Source organism: Protopterus annectens, chromosome 13.part0 (genome assembly GCF_019279795.1).
Source record: "Protopterus annectens isolate FY-2018-M chromosome 13.part0, PAN1.0, whole genome shotgun sequence".
NCBI lineage: Eukaryota > Metazoa > Chordata > Ceratodontiformes > Protopteridae > Protopterus > Protopterus annectens.
In genome coordinates, this window is record NC_056747.1 from 90,787,133 (window position 1) to 90,804,646 (window position 17,514).

Sequence of the window (17,514 nt, forward strand, 5' to 3'; positions counted from 1 at the left end):
GGGATACATTTAATTTATTTGTTTGTATGTCTTTGTTTACCAGGAAAGTCCAACTGGGTAATACCCATTTTCAGTGGCGGTACAAGGAGAAAAGCTCCATTTGCTTACATTGCATTATATTAAATTCCAGTTAAACACAGAGTAGTACATTTCTATTTACATTTATACACAAACAGTAGTTACATTTATACATTCTAAGATTTTATAGAGGTGGAAGTTACTAAAGAGAAAGGCCACATGCAACTTAGTGGATTGTATAGGCAGCAGTTATGTATAAAAATAGTTTTGTCATTTCAGTGAGAGGTTGAGCGTATTCTGTTTAAGGAGAGTATTTGGAGAGTACTGTATGGTGAACACAAAGTCTCAGCCTTGAGATTGAGCATGTGCAGGTTAAGATATTCAAGCAGTGGTTTAAAACTTTTGAGTTTGTTGCAGAGTTTTATTTGTGTGGGGATACTATTTCAGAGTTTCGCAACGTACTGGGAGTAAAGCAAGTCTTCTGCAACATTATTTGACTTATTTGTAAGTAATAAGAATTTGTTACTAGAGCAGAGGTCCCTTGCTGGGCAGTAGGTAAGCAATAAGTTATGTAGTACAGGGAATTCTTCTAGATGATGAATGAGTTTGTGTACTGAAGTTAGTCATGAATATGTTAGGTAGTTGTGTAGCCCAAACCAGTTTAGTTGCTTTAAGCTATGACAATGGTGGGTCCTATGAGGGAGATTTGTGGCAAGTTTAGCTACTTTATTGTAGCAAGAGGCAAGTTTCTTTCTTTGAGTATCATTTAAGTTTGTTAGGATAGGAGTGCCGTATAAGACAGTCGACAATAAGAAGGTAGTGGCTAGAGTTTTTCTTGCAGTATATGTAAGGAATCCATTGAGCCTATAAAGTCAGCCTAGTTTCTGATGAGTAGATTTAATGGTGTGCATTATATGGTGGTCATTGACAGTATTATTTGCTGAGTTTGTGGTAAAAAAATTGCTTTTGATTTTGGCAACTTTTTGAGGAAAACTTAGTTTTCTTGGGGTTGAGTAGGAGGTTTGATTCTTTGAGCCAGGTTTCTACAGAGGAGAAAGATTTTTGGGTAATGTCTGGGAGCTTATTTATTGTTGAGGCTGCACATATTATTGTTGAGTCGTCTACATATTGAGTTAAACTAGCATGCTGAGTGGAGGTGTGGCAGTTATTAATAAATATATTAAATAAGAGAGGACCCAGGATAGAGCCTTGAGTGACACCTGTAGTAACTGGTTGAAAGGATGAGTAGGTTTGTTGCCATTTAACGGCTTGTTGCCTTCCAGACAGGTAACTAAGAAACCACAACAAGGAGTATTGTGAAAGTCTTATCAAGGAGAGTTGAACAAGCAGTTGCTGGTGTAAGACAGTACCAAATGCCTTTGACAAGTCTAAGAACATAGTGGCACAAGTATACCATTGTTTCTATGTTTGCATATCCATATATGCATATGGATGCATTTCTCTAATATTTTGGAGAGGGGGAGAAAATTGCTATCGGTCTGTAGTTATTAAACTCTGTAGATGTGCCAACTTTGTGTAGTGGTATTAGGTAGGATTTTTTCCACAGTGATGGGACGTATCTTTCTGCTATGGATCTATTAATTAGTATGGACACAGGGAAGGTTATGACTTCTGCGGCCATTTTTAGGTAGTCTGATAGTAGTTGGTCTACAGCTATGGGAGTAGTTTTTAGTTTAAGGATCATTGTCCTGATGAGCGAGGGAGACACTAGACTAAAATTAAAGATCTGTGAGTGGTTTTGATTGGACAGGGGTAGAGAGAGGGGTAGATGTATTAGTGTCTAAGAGAGATAATATTGATTGTATAAAGTAGGAATTAAACTGTGTGGGGATAGAGTCTGTTGTGTTGTCTGTTTTTGGAGAGGGAGTGGTGGTCTTGCCAGGGTGGAGTAGTTTATCTAGTGATGACCAAAAAAGGTTTTGGGTTGTTTTTATGTTTGTGTTGTAGGTCAGTATAGTATCTTTGCTTATCTTGTTTGACAAGAAGTTTTGTGGATATATGTGGAGAGTAACCTGGCTTTTTGACCAACATGTGTCTAATGTAGTAAGGAAATTAGTCTATGTTGCTCAGCTTATAAGCAAGAGCATGGTATCTTGGTCATCATTCCTCTGTATTTGGCCCTCTTCAGACCCATCACTGAGTACAACTAACCCTTCAGTATGCACCTGACCAGGCATATGTAGCAACTGGAATGTTTACAGAGGCTCCTCACAAAAATAATACAGGGTTTAAACAACATTTCTTATGCAGACTACCTCAAAGTCCTATCTCTGTACTCAGTTTCCTACAGACTGATGAGAGGTGATATGTGGCTGGCATACAAGGCATCCTTGGAGACTGTTCTGATGGACATTTTGTGCACCCACAAAAATGATAGCATTAGAACTACTCACTCTAGGGACTTGAACATTTTTTGTGACATAAATAGGACATGCCGGAGGGACAAGTATGTGTCTCAGAGAAGTCCACTCCTACAGAACAGGCTACCCATCTATGTGAAGCAGAATTCTTCCCTAACTCTATTCAAGCATAACCTGGACAACTGGATGGGAAATCAGAAATTCACTCCAAGTTTAGCATATTTGTGTCTAATATGGACAGAAGTAGTCTGTAAAGCATACACTGGATTACATATGCCTCTTAAAATAACCTCTATGGCTCAAAACACTTGTAGAATACATTTCTGATGCATGGCTAGGCTTATAAAGGCCCCATTGTTTGTTAGTCTAGTATACACATATCAGCCTATTAAAATAATCCTGTACAAGCAATTGGCTGGGATTCATAGAGAAGTGGTTCACAGCTGTGCAAGTGTTATACATAAAAGTGATACAGTGCATGTGAGAAATACTTGTCATGCATGAATATCTAGGCTGTAGTGCTTTAGAGCACTAACTCTAATCAGCTCATATATAATAATCAAGAGTGATAGAACAGAGCAACTGTAGCTAGCTGTGTGGCTCTTGCAGTACAAATCAGCAGAGCCATAGCTGGTTCATCTAGTACCAGGTGCAGATCCCCAATCTGGCACCCCATCCCCTATGCTCTTTAAGTAAAAAGTTCTCCTAGTCGGGTTCTCCATGCCAGGATCACTCACACAATTCCACCCCTCAACTCTTCAGGTTATAAACCAAAAAAAAAAAGGTCTGATCCCTTCATCTGACATTCCAAGACAGATCCCTACCTCCTCAGCTCTTCAATTAAAGAGCAAAAAGGACTTCTACTTTTTTTAAACTGTAGCTAATCACAACCCTGGCATCTTGTACATGGGGAGGCTTCCCTCTTTGCCTCACCCTCGCAATTCTTCTGCAGAGCAGAATAGAGCAATGAGAACATGGAAAGTGTATCCATGTATCAGTGGTGTGCTTCCTGAATAAAACTCTGCAATAATACAAGGCTGGGTTGTGTACAGTCTAGGGGGATGTTTGTGTCAGTATGCAGGACTTCATGCTAGTAAAAGCTGCAAGGTGCAGCATTCTTGTAAAATGCAGTATATGAATATTGCACAAGAGGTGTCTGAAATCACAAAGCCACTATTATCATTGTTTTGGTGAGGAGGAAAAGGATGTATAGGGCAGTATGAAAGGGTGAAGAACAAGCAGAGGGAAACACAGAAGGGGAGCAGATAGGGTGTAAAGGTATGGTACATTTTTGGGAAATCTTTTTTATGTATATGAACAAAAGGGAAGATGGATATGGTATGCAAGAGGTATGGAAAGAGAGAGAGAGAGTGGAAGATAATGACTAGGGAAAACAAATACTAAAGAGTACAGACAAACAGTTTTAAACACACTAGGATGGGATGACAGTAGTTAGACATAGACACACAGACACAGGGAAATGGTGATGGAAAGGGTTGCACCATGTGTAAGGTATGGGGCAAGGCACAGTAGGAAGGAAGGGCCACATCATTTAGGGGATAGGACTAGGTGCTGGACACATAGGCTCTCAAGGCAGCCTATGAGGTTACTTACATAGAACCATCTCCACCTAATGATCCCATGCAAGTAGTGCCAGATTGTACCTGGAACTCAGGTGACCCAGTGATCAGGACCTGGCAGTGCAGTGAATCTGTAATATACTACATGAGGGCTTCCATCTAGTTAAGATATTGGCCAAGTTGACATTCAACTGTATTTTCCAATGCAAAGTCAAATGTCTGCAGCAGCTTTATTTGGTGAACAGATGAGAGGACATGGATGTCCATCTGGGAGGGGTGATCTTTACCCTTCTCTGGTTAGCCACAAACACTCCATCATCTACTTTCCTGAGCCACAACAGAGGGAGACAGCAATGAAGGTGCATGTGCCTGCTGACCTTCCGCATCTTCATCAGGTGGACTTGCACAGTGTTGACACAATGGGAAAAGTGTCATAAGAGTGGCATGTCACTAAAACAGACTGAACTCTAAGGCAAATAGTAATGCTGCATAATCAATCTTGCAGACAGCTGTTCCTGCCTCTTGTGATACCCCATGCTATTGATATGTATCCTTAGATGATCTAAAAGATAAGTATTTATGTTAAAAAAAACACAATTACAGGTAATTATGGTATATCCCTGGCACTCTCATTGCACTTCATCTTACCACTAATGCAGCCTTTTGAGGCAACATAGTTTTAGTTTGCTGGATACCTGTTGCCTTGGTAAGCATGAGGTCCAGGTCATGCATGTCATATGTAGAGCCCCTATCTGGCACTGATGGGATTTGAATCCCACCATTGGTAGACAGATATCATGATGGGTCTGGTACTTATAGGGTTCGAATCCCTGCACTGCCAGCCAATGTAACACTGGATATGTGAGGAAAAGAGGCTGTGGTCATTGCATTTCCTCCACTGCCCATAAGTAGGTCTGATGGCCAACAGCAAAATGGTCTCTTGAGTCATACCACTGGCAACTACAACTTTAAAGTATAGAAGATGCACACAAGTGTGAGTTACAAAACAATTGACCAAATACAGCCTGGCTTCAAGAGCATACAAAAAAATATGCACTGCCGCCCTGACTAGAGGTAATTACATGACAAAAAATAAAGACTAACAGGACTTTGCTACTGCTGGCAGCTGGCTCCTTTACAACCTAAACTCAGAGCTCAAGGGTTTCTTGCCTGGCAACTCCTTTATGACTTCCCCGCAATTACAAAAAAAAAAATATTTACTTATTCAGAAACATTCCTTACAATTAATGCATTTTCCAGCAGGATAAGGTTCCAAGTTTTAAAGATTTTTCTTCCACATTACATAAATGAGAACATACAGTTACGTTGTCACTGCTGAGGCATTCATTAGAGAGACAGTTTCACTATGCAGGTTCATCTGAATATTTTAAAAAGTTTAAGTATAGCTTACAAATGTGCTACAGTCTAAACTTAAAAAGAAGAAGAAATAGACATCACATTTTAAATTCCATTTCTCTACCATGGCCAAAGAAAGTTTTTTGGAGGTGTTCCTCATGAAACAGAACTTCAGATGAGGGCACACTGTTCTGGCACACTTCTCTACTTGCTTTCTGGACAGATCATCTGCATTGGCAGTACTACTCCTATATTGAATAGTCATATTATAGGACTCTAAGGATAAATTCCATCTAAATGTTCTAATCTTCTCACCTGCCTTATGTAACTACCTTAAAAGGTTGTGGTCTGCAACCACAGTGAACATTCTACCATACATTTAAGGAGGGATGTAACATCTGTAGAACCCAGATTATACCCAAACACTCCTTTTCTATGGCTTCATAGGATTACTGCCTGGGTTGAAGTCTGAGGCTTATGTACACAACTAGGTGCTCTTCTCTCTTTGAGGCAGCCTATACATAGCTCCCAACCCATGGTTGAAAGCATCTATCTGCACAATGAGTTTTGACTGTAATCAGGACTGGCTAGTTCAGGGGATCCATTCAAAACCCCTTTGAGTATTTGAAATGTCTGCTTACAGGTTGGAGACCAGAAAACATTGTCTGTTGTATTCATTTGGTAAGATCTGTAAAGGGAGTAGTTATACTGTAGTGGTGGTGGGGACTTACTATAGCACTCTTGCTGTTGCTAAGAATGTCTTCACCTGTTTCTTGGTAGCAGGTATAGGCCATACCTGAATGGCTTCAACCTTTAATGTTTCTGTCCCAGTCTTGCAACCATGCACTCCATGGTCCAGATAAGATACTCTTATCATACCCACCTGACAGCTTTTGGTCTTAACAGTCAGCTCTGGCCTGGCATCTCTTTAATATGTTGAACATGTTTTACCCATGGCCAACTATAGATGACAATATCGTCATCCTGTGATCATGCAGAGTGTCAGAGGGTGAAAAAGTGTATTAATTGTCTCCTGGTTTTGCAAATATGGGATCTTGGAAAGTAGACAGGGCATTCTTAATGCCAAAGGGCATTTTAGTAAACTTGTATAATTCAAAAGGGAGCCACAAATACTGAACTCTATCTGTCTGCAGGTGTCATGGATACCTGCTAATAACCCCTGACCAAGTGTAGTAGTAGTTAGATACTTAGCCCTACCAAGCTACTCAAATGCTTCATCTGTCCTGGATATGGTGCATGCATCTAATTATGTGTGATTGTTCTATTTTCTGTAGTCCACATATAATCTGGTGCTGCCATGTGTTTTAGCACTGTTGAGGCCCAGGGACTCTTAGACTATCAACAGTTCCAACATGTCCTGCAGTTTCTTCCTCCAAGTTTGCCTAATTCTTTCAGGCACCCCATATGATGCTTGTTTCATGGGCCACTAAAGTCCTCTGTTCATGTAGTGCTTCACCAGCTGGGTACACTGTGGCTCACCAGTACACAAATTCCCAAATTCCTGTAGTACTGCTCAGATCTGGAAGGTGAATCTCCAGATTTCCCCTACGATTCCTCCTGCAACCCACTACAGATACTGAGTTCCAGGACCTCTATGTCTTTACAGGGCTTTATCATGTTAACATAGTAGAGATCTTGTGTCTGCCTTCTGCCTTGCAACTTTGCCATGTAGTTAAAATCATTCACTTTTTTCACAATAGGAAAGGACCTTCTCTGGCTGCCTGCAGCCTGTTATATTTGACAGGAATAAGTACCATTACTTACTGCCAAACAGAATACTCTCTGACAGTTCTGTCATACCAGAGTTTTTGCTGCTGTTCTGTTTGTACCACATGCTTCTGGGCCATCTCTATGAGCACCTTAATCCTAGTCCTGAAGTTTATGAAATACCCCATAAGAAACTCCCTACTGGGATCACACTCACTGTTCCACTTATTACACATTAAATACAGAGGCCCCTGCTCACCCAGTAACCTTACAGCAGCCCAAAGGAGAAAGACCTGTGAATTCCTGAGGCACCTCCCTGTGTACAAACAGGAGATGGGGCAGGTAGGTGCTCCACTTACTCCTGAAGTGGTCTGGAAATGCCCTCAATATGGTCTTCAGTGTAGAGTTTAACATCTCGTCTCAATCATTAGCCTGTGTGTAGTAGGGGGTAGTCTTTATTTTCTTTAGTCTACAATACTTCCACAAACAGGCCAGCAGGTCTGACATAAAGCTGGTATCTCTATTTGTCAATATTTCTCAGGAAAAAACTACCCCACTTAAATGCCTAGCAGAGCATTTCCACCTTCTCTGCTTCAATGGAAGACAAAGCCACTACATCTGGGTATATAAGTGACACAATCCACCACCAGCAGGATATATTTCTTATGTGTGCAGCTTGGAGTATCTCTCTGAAATGCTTCCTCGGTAATAGGCAAAGACATCAAAGCAGCTTTAGCTTTATCTCCTGTCTTGCCAACTTTTAGGCAGTGCTGACAGATCCCACAGTACCTTGTCACATCCTTTGCAATACTTGTCAAATAAAACATATGTATAAGCCATATTTTAGTTCACTTTATTCTGACATGGCCTGCAAAAGGAACATTATGGGTTATGGCAGAATTGGCTGTGGGTAGGCCCTGGGTACTGACAACTTCAGCATTTCTTCCCCCATAGCCCTCTTTTGGGGTGCATGCTCTGCACTACAACCCTTTTCAAGGTATATATACTCCCCCTACTCTTGAGAATTTTCCGCTTGTTTAGCTGCCTCTCACAAGCTCTGTAAAGCTGGTACAGCTGAGATTGTCTCAACTCCTTGTGACCCTCCTTTGCTACCATTCAAAGAAAATTTGGTACCTTCTGCCAGTGTTACCTCATATTCAGGCTAACTACTACCACCTACCTCTCCTTTGAAGTAATTAAATCCAAGGGAAGGCCAATACCTTTCAACAGCTGTGGCTCACTTCTACTTACCAGTTCCCCCCTCTGCTGCAGCCAAATTACTAGTCCTGGTCAAAGCTGTGGACCCTGGCTGGGTCTCCGCTTACTGGCATCACAATAGGTTTGCTTCCATGCCTGGCTGAATGTGACAGCATGCACACAAGTTAGTGCATTGTCAAAGTCATTCCCTATTAGGACAACTGCTGGGATATCTTCAAGCATAGTCACCCGCTTACTCCCTTGTATCCTTCCTAATCTATTTACAGGATGACCAAAGGTACCTGAAAAATTGGCCCTCCCAAGACCTAACTGGAGTGGACTGCCAAGCCAACTATTGCTCTTTTATTGTCCCTCTTAGCAATGGTCTCTCTCCCCTCAACCTATGCAGAATGCAGACTTTTGTGCTCTTAGCAATGGTCTCTCTCCCCTCCACCTATGCAGAATGCAGACTTTTGTGCTAGTTTGGTACAACTGTTATTTCCAGACAATCCACCATTGTTATAGTGCTTCATCTTTGCTCACCAGCCTGCTTAAGTGTACAGTGTATCCATACATGTTCCTTTTAATTATACATATAACATTCAATCCAAAGGCCTGGGCATGTGCTAGATATTGTGGCTTCCTGCTTTACCGATGGAAACTGCTGTAATGGTATAGACTGCCCCCATAGGTTCCCTTATACCCCTGCACATTGCTGAGTACCCCCTTCCTATGCACTTGCAACCTGTAAATCAGCTAGAGTTCCCCCTTCTCTCCATCTGATCAGCAGAGTTTCACTCTTGGTCCACCCGCCAGTCAGATCTTCATGTCCTCAGGCAAACTACTGAGGATTTTTTCTCTCCAGAAGATTCTCAGGCATTTCAAATGCGTTAATGCTTCCACTCACCCAACTATGAAAGTGCTGATTTCTGCAATGTATTCACTCACACTGTCATGTGCCTTTCTTCTGTGCTCTCTGAATTTCTTTCAGTGCATTTCAGGAGTCAGTTTAAAACACAACAGTAAATATTATTTAACTGTTTTTAACATAGGTTAAAAACTCACTAGGTTTGGAAAATTTAAGCATGGCTTTACCCATGAGTAGAGGAGTTAATAAACTCACCATCTTCCCTTGGTCAACTTTATTTTTTATTTATTTATTTTACATTTGTTGACCAGGATAGCCCGACTGGATATATGTCCATTTTCAGTGGAGGCCCGGGGAGAAAAGCTCCACATACCAAAAAAGAGACAGTACATACATCAATGAGTGATAAACTCAGGCAGACATGTTTAGAAAAATATAGACAAAGAATACAGGCAGATATCAGTATACACAATGTGCAGACTTACATCTGATTGGCAAAGACGTATCAGAAAATGTGAACATAGAATACAATCAGATCTCATAATTCACAGTGCTTAGACATTCAAATGCTATGAGGCATAGATACTTGGCTAAACAGCAGGTTGGGTAGCAAGACATGTATTAGTGAAGCTGTTAGTCAGGTTTAGAACAAGAGCACAGCCAATGAGCTGTGAGGTATTTTTTGAGTTCTCTTTTAAATAAGGGTAGTGAGGTTTCCTTGGTAACGATAGTAGGGAGTAGATTCCAGATTTTATTGGTTGAGTTGGCAAATATAGCATTGCCTGCAGAGTTGTTGGATTTTTGGGTCAGTATCATTAGTTTATCAGCTGAGCGTAATGGCCTGGGGGCACTATTAGGGGTGAGAATATTTTTGAGGGCAGGGGTGTTATCAGGTTGATGGAGTATTTTATGCACTACTATAAGCTGGTTGAACTGTAGAAGGGTAGGATACTCTAGCCATCCCAGTGCTTTGAGGTTCTGGCAATGGTGGGTCCTAAAAGCCATGCCTGTAGTGAATCTGGTTATATGATTGTAACATCCTGATAATTTTTTGAGATTGGTTTTGGATAGGTTGGTGAGTACAGGGGAGGTATACATAAGGGTAGAGAGGAGGTGTGATCTTGCAATAGCTACCTTAGCTAGGGGGGTGAGGAAAGGTTTGGCTCTGTACAGGGAGCCAAGTTTTATGTTGACAGACTTAATAGTGTGATTGGCATGTTTATCAAATTTAAGGTTGTTGTCTATTATTACGCTTAGAAGCTTTGTATGGTCATCAGGGGAGATAATGGTGTCATTGCTAGATTTGATGTTGAAGGAAGGAGGAGGAATTCTACGGTTAGGGGAGAAAAGTAGTAGCTTGGTTTTGTTAGGATTTAGAAGCAGGCGGTGATTAGCTAATCATGTTTCTACCATGCTGAAAGTGGTCTGGGTGAGGGTTAGAAGTTGTGTAGGAGAGGATGCGGAGCATATTAGCGTTGAGTCATCTGCATATTGGATGCAGGTGGCTCCTGGGATGGTGGTGTTCAGAGCATTGATAAAGATATAAAAAAAGGGGACCTAGTATGGACCCTTGTGGGACACCTAGGGTTAAAGGAAGTTGGGATGACAGCTTGCTCTGCCATAAGACAGCCTGCTGTCTACCATTTAGGTAGGAGTGAAACCATTGTATTGCATGTTGGTCTAAACAAATGGTTTGTAGGGTATTGAGCAGTAGCTGATAGTTGACCATATCAAAAGCTTTTCAGAGATCTAGGAAGAGTGCTGAAGATAGTTTGTTGTTGTTACGATGAAGATTGATTACATTAGAGAAAGATAGAAGAGCCATGGTGGTACTGTGGAATGGCCTAAAACCGTGATGAGAGTTGGTGAGCTTTCAGTTTTGATTAAGAAAGTGCATGCTTTGTTTGTGTATGCATCTTTCCATGATTTTAGCTAGTGGTGAAAGAATGGCTATAGGTCTAAAGTTAGATAATTCTGTGGAACTTCCTCCTTTATGGAGAGGTATAACGTGATATTTTTCATATTGCTGGGATGGATCCTTCTGAGATGGATCTGTTGATCAGAATAGAAATGGGAAGTGCTATGGCATCAGCTGCTTTTTGAAGATATTCAGCTGGGAGGTGGTCGGCAGCTAGTGTAGTAAGTTTTAGCTTTTTGAGCAAGGTCTGGATCAGGTTGGTAGGTATGCTTTGAAAGGTAAAGGTGGGTTGGGTGCTGGGTGGATCAGGGCTAGATGTGCCAGAGCTGGTGTTTGTGTCTGATGAAGTGAGATGGGTAGCTAGAGACTGGATAGTTTCAGTAAAGAAGGAGGTGAAGCTGTTTGCAACATATCATTGCTGGAACCTGTGTCTAACAGAGCTCTTTTCAAACTATTTGGAAATATACAGAGCTAAGTATATTTTTTTTGGTTCTTCAGAATTGTGTACTGTAAATTGTTGCTGGACTTATTTTATTCAGAGTTGTGTACTGTTATTTTTGATTCACTGTATAGTTTTTCAGATCTCTGTTGAAAGTGTTTTGTCCCACTCGCCCTCCCTATTTCTGGTTTGTTGTTTAAATTTGGTGGCTTTTGCATTTGCCCACCCCACTGTAGATTTGATATGGGACACTCCCCCAGTCCCATCTCTTTACCACATTCTACCTAATACACTCCTTCTGTACTTGTTTTTAGTCATTTTTAATTTAATTGCATGTTTTGGCATAATATTGCTACATACTCAAGTGTGCTAGCTTACACTGCATTTGAATTGTTTTTACTGCTCTTTTAGCTACTTTTCTGTAAAAAAAAAAAACTCATACCTTTCCTGTAACTAGTGTAGTCCCAATACAGATTTGCTGTATCCAGGACTGTATGTAAGCTTCTGAGCCCCCCCCAAGCCTTTATGTGTTGGAGGGAAGCCTTCTAGCTTGTCAGTGGGAGTGGTAAGCACTAGGTAACCTGTCTACTACATAAGGAGTGGTTCTGGCCCAGAAATTGTAGTTATTGGCCATCTGGGCAATCTTTTCCACCTCTCTCAACTTTCTGATTTGAAAGCCCGCATTTGCACTCATTTCTTTCCTGAAATTAGTCTAGTGCAGATACAGATTTTTAGTTTTAGTACTTGAATTTGCTTATTCATGCTCAGCACTTGTTCAGAACTTGTTGTAAGCACTAAATAAGCTACTAATTACTATAGCACTCAACCTTCCTCATTACCTAGAGGAAAACAGTTCTGTACTTACTTTGCTCACTTGCTTAGTGAAAAACAGCTCTTGTACTCATTTTCCTCACTTATCTAGAGGAAAATAGTTTTTTATTCAGGCATGTCCAAGGGTCAGCTCCCAGTGTTCTCTCCTGTCTATCTGATGAATCTGTGCATCTTGGGACAATGTAGAAATTGCCTCATGTACACAGACAACCCTCTCCTCCTACCACCCAACACTACAACCTGTGAGAGATGCACTTATCTAGCCAAACTGGAGGTAAAGCTCTCTCCAACCAAGACCAAACTTGACATTCAAGAGGAGAAGGTAAACACTTGCACCACACCACACCACACTTATCACATAGTCTCACTAATCTACACCTCCAAAGTCCACACATAGAAACACAAAAATATTCATGGAGGCTCTCAATAATACTCTGCCCAAGCAACAGAGACCTCCAAAGCAGAAACCCAAGTAACTTCCATCCCCCAACACAACCCAAATGACACATAACCCACAGACTCAGTGTGCCACTCAACCACAGTCAATAAGGCAAAACAATATATCCAACACACTAGTCATAGCTGACTCTATAGTCAGGCACACTGATGTCCCACTCACCAGGCTAAACAAGGAGATAGTTACTGTCAGCTACCTGTCGGGTGCCAGGATCTGCCACATAACCCATGCACTCAGGTCACTCCACAACAAGTACAAATATGACTCTGTCATTGTCCATGTTGGTGTGAACGACCTCAGATGTACCTCCCTGGACTACATGAAAAGAGACATGGAAGAGCTCTCCGATCTTGCAGCCCAGGCAGGTATGACCCTAGCCCTGAGTAGCATTCTGCCATTGCCCAGAATGATACCGCAGTACAAGGACAAAATGATTGACTTCAACAATTGGCTAAGCTTCTGGTGTCATTCTAAGGGGATCTAGTATCTATCTGCTTGGGATGACATGGTTGACAGACCACGATGCTTTGCCAGAGATGGCCTGCACCTGTCACCCCTGGGATTCCGGATAATGGCTAAGGTTCTTGCCACCCCTATAGTGCCTTTTTTAGGCAAGGTTCAAATGACAAATTCGCCACTGTAACAGGAACAGGCAAGCAAAAACTGAGGGTAATGCTACTCAATGCTAGAAGTCTAAATCTCAAAATGCACTCACTTGAGGCACTCCTTAAAATGGAGAACATAGATATCTGTGCAGTGACTGAGACCTGGTTCAAGGCTCCAGAGAGCAACCCTGCACTACCAGGCTATAACTCATACCACACTTTTTGGCCATGTAACCTGGACCGGAACACCAAAGGCAGAGGTGTGTCCATATTCATTAAGGATATCCACACCTCCAGGCTAGTTGCTCAGCATATGCATCCGAGGTTATCCAAGTGCAACTAACTCTGGGCAAAACTGCAATCTAAACTGTAGCTTGCTACAGATCCCCCACCATGTCCCAGGATTCCCACTCCTCTTTTCTTGATATACTGGAAAATATTAGGGTTCAATCAAACACCCTAATAATGGGCAATTTCAACTACCCCACCATTAACTGGGAAAACTACTCGTGTGCCAACTCCTCCACACAAAGCTTTCTGGAATTCATAAACTCCAATGACCTGGATCAACTTATCCACACCCCACCAGGGGCAACAATATCCTAGACCTAGTCATTACCAACGTGAGTGACTGGTGTTCCACACCTGAAGTCAACTCCTCGTTGGTCCAATCCGACCATAAGCTAATCACCCTTGATATCCACATCCCACCCCCACCCCCATTAAGGAAATCATGGTAACAAATTTCTCCAAAACCAACTTTATGTTTCTTAAGACAGAAGTGGTGAACTTCATGACACCCATGCAGATGGACAATACAGTTACGACTGCTGAATCCTACACAAATGCACCCTATAAGCACTTACACGAGTGCATGGGTCGTGCTATCCTAAACAGAACCAATGCTATCCTCCAAAAAAAAGGAAGCCAATCTGGTGTTCCCCTGCCATAAACAAACTGTACAACAGAAGGAAGAAATTGTTGCAAAAGAGAGCAAAATCCCATGAGTGGAGGAGCTCCCTGGTCAGCCTTAGTAGGAAGCTGAGATCCCTTATAAGATCCTCCAAAGCTAGCTACAAAAACAAAATCACCACTGATTCTAAGGGCAACCACAAAGCATTCTATAGCTATGTCAAGAATCTCAATGGCAACACCCAGATCTGCTCTGAGTTACAGCACAACGGCACGAAAATTACAGAACCAACTGATATTGCCAACATCCTGGCAGATAGGTTCAGTACTAACTTTACCCCCCTCACCCCCTAAAGGGCCCATATCTATACAGGAAGAATGCAGAGTCCCTGTAATCACAACTATGCAGGTAAAAGCTGCACTCTCTAAAGCCAAAAACACAGCATCCATGGGACCGGACAACATCCCAGGCTGCATTTTACATGAACTTCAGAACGAACTGGCTCCCCACCTAAGCACCATGTTCAATCATAAGCCTCACATCAGGCTTTCTGCCCACTGAATGGCATACAGCAACAGTTATCCCACTCCACAAAGGGGGAGCCACTACTGATCCTGGGAACTATTGCCCTATTAGCCTGATGAACCTGGTCTGCAAGGCCATGGAACGTATCATCATGGAACTCATAAACAAAGACATTGGTAACCTCCAAACTCTGGATCCCACCCATTTCAGGTTTGTGAAAGGTAGATCATGCCTTCTGAACCTGATCGACTTCTTTGAGGCAGTCACCAAAGCAGTAGATGAGGGTAAGGTGGTTCACACAGCCTATCTTGACCTCGCTTAGGCTTTCAACACCATCCCCCATTCTGGAATTATAGCCAACTCACTAAGCTAGGTATAAATCCCTACGTCACAAGATGGGTTGCCAACTAGCTCACTGACAAAACCCACACTGTAAAAGTTTCACACTCCAAATCTGACCTCAAACCAGTGACAAGTGGAGTACCACAGGGTTCAGTCCTGGGACCTCTCCTGTTTCGTATCTACTTCTCTGAAGTACAGGCTAACACAGAAGGCCTCTGGCTAATGATGTTCACAGATGACTACAAACTAGGAGCCATAGTTGAGTCCCCAAATGATGTGGAAATCCTACAGAAGGGCCTCGCTGAGACAGATGCCTGGTGTCAGAGTCATGGCCTCAAGCTCAATGCCAAAAAATGTACTGTCGTCCCCTTTGGTAAAAACTCTGTACCCATGAACTACTACATAGACAGTAGCCTATTTAACACCGAATGTGTGATAAGAGACCTTGGGACCCAGGTGGACAGTAGTCTGTCCTTTGATAGTCACATCACCACAGTAGTCAGGAAGTCCTTCTACATGGCACACCTCATCATAAAAGGGTTCTCATTCAGGAAAAAAGAGGTAATTGTTCCCCTTTACTCGACACTCTTTAGAGCCATTATAGAGTACAACACCCCTTTTGGAATGTACCTCACAAGACATCTGTAGCAGCTGGAAAGGCCACAGAAGTACCTCACAAAGAGGATTACTGGCCTCAAACAGATGCCCTACACTGACCGTCTCAAAAAACTCCAGCTTTACTCCATAGTATATCGCCTGCTCTGAGGTTATCCCTGCCTAACATATAAAGCTATGTCAAACCCAGAGCTGTTGGACATGCTACACCTAAAGAAATCCCAATCTCTCCGAGCTACACGCTCTAGAGACCTAAACCTTGTCACCACAATAAACAGGACATGCTGGAGGGATAGATTCCTGTCCCAGAGACTTCCCATACTCTGGAACAGGCTACCCGTCTATGTCAAGCAAAGTTCTTCATTAGCACTCTTCAAGAAAAATCTTGATGAGTGGATGGGAAATTGGAAATACACCCCAGGGATCACTTCTGTGTCTCTGCTCGTCAATGGCACAGGAAAACAACTTTCTTGGGTGGCATAAGCCAGGAAACCTTGTTGGCTAGGCTTACATAGGCCCTTGGGCTGATAGCCTAGTACCTACCTATGAATCTATGAACCTATGAACAGGGGATTTATCAAGGGCAGCTGATGGGGTAGGAGTGGTGGAACGGCCTGGGTGGAGAAGATTGTTAATACCAACCCAGAACTTTTGAGGTTTTAGCTGATATTTTTGTTGTAGGAGGGTATACTGATTTTTTTTTTGTCTAGAATGACAGATTTTTTTGGTCTGGTTCCTTAGCTGCCGGTATCTTACTTGGTCCACAGGGGCTTTAATAACATGCCACTTGGCACAGGCGTTGTTTCTTAGTTTAATTTTGGTTTTTGTTTCTTTAGATAGCCACGGTGCAACCGTGGCTTTTACACAGATGGTACAGGTAGGAGCATGGTGGTTAAGGATAGCCAGAAATTTGGTATTGAAGTACTCAACTGCTTCTTGTAATGGGAGTCATTTCAAGACATTCCAATTACATGCTTTGAGTTCTTTTCAGAAGTTGTCAAGGTTAAAGTTCCTAACATTTCTTATAGTTTTGTAGGTGGGCTGGTTGGGAATGTCAGCTTTGAGCCTAATAATATAGGTAAGGCAGTGATCACTTTTATTTAATCAGGTAATGTACCTGACTTATACTTTTGGGGGTGGCTGTTAATAAGTATCCAATCGAGGATACTATATTTGACTCTATTTTTGCTAAATCTGGTGGGGGTGTCAATGATCTGAGTAAACCTCTGGAGGTTTAAATGGGTGGAGGGAGTTTCAGAGGAACAGGTGTTCCAATCAGTGTTAAAGTCCCCCAAGACAATGGTTTCCTGGGGATAGTTAGAAGCTAGCCAATGTAAGATATTTTCTAGAGTATTATCATTCTTTACAGGTGGAATATAAATGCAGACAATGTATCTGCATTTATTTTTGTTTATTATTAGTTTGCTGATGAGAATTTCTGCATTGCCAAACTGGGGTGGCTGTTGGGTGTCAATTGTTATTGTTAGGGTAGACTTGTATAATACAGCTACCCTGCCACCTTTCCTGGAGATCCGGTCCAGTCTAAGGATGTTGTACTGTGGGGGGGGGGTTATTTCGTTATCTTTGGTTATTGGTTTTAGCCAGGTTTCTGTGAGGCAGAGGATATCAGGGGAGTGAACAGCTAAGAGTCCATGTAGGCTATGGATTTGTTGTTTAGACTTCTGATGTTGAGATGACAGACCAGAAATGAGTTTGGCAGTCTATCAATCTGGGTAATACA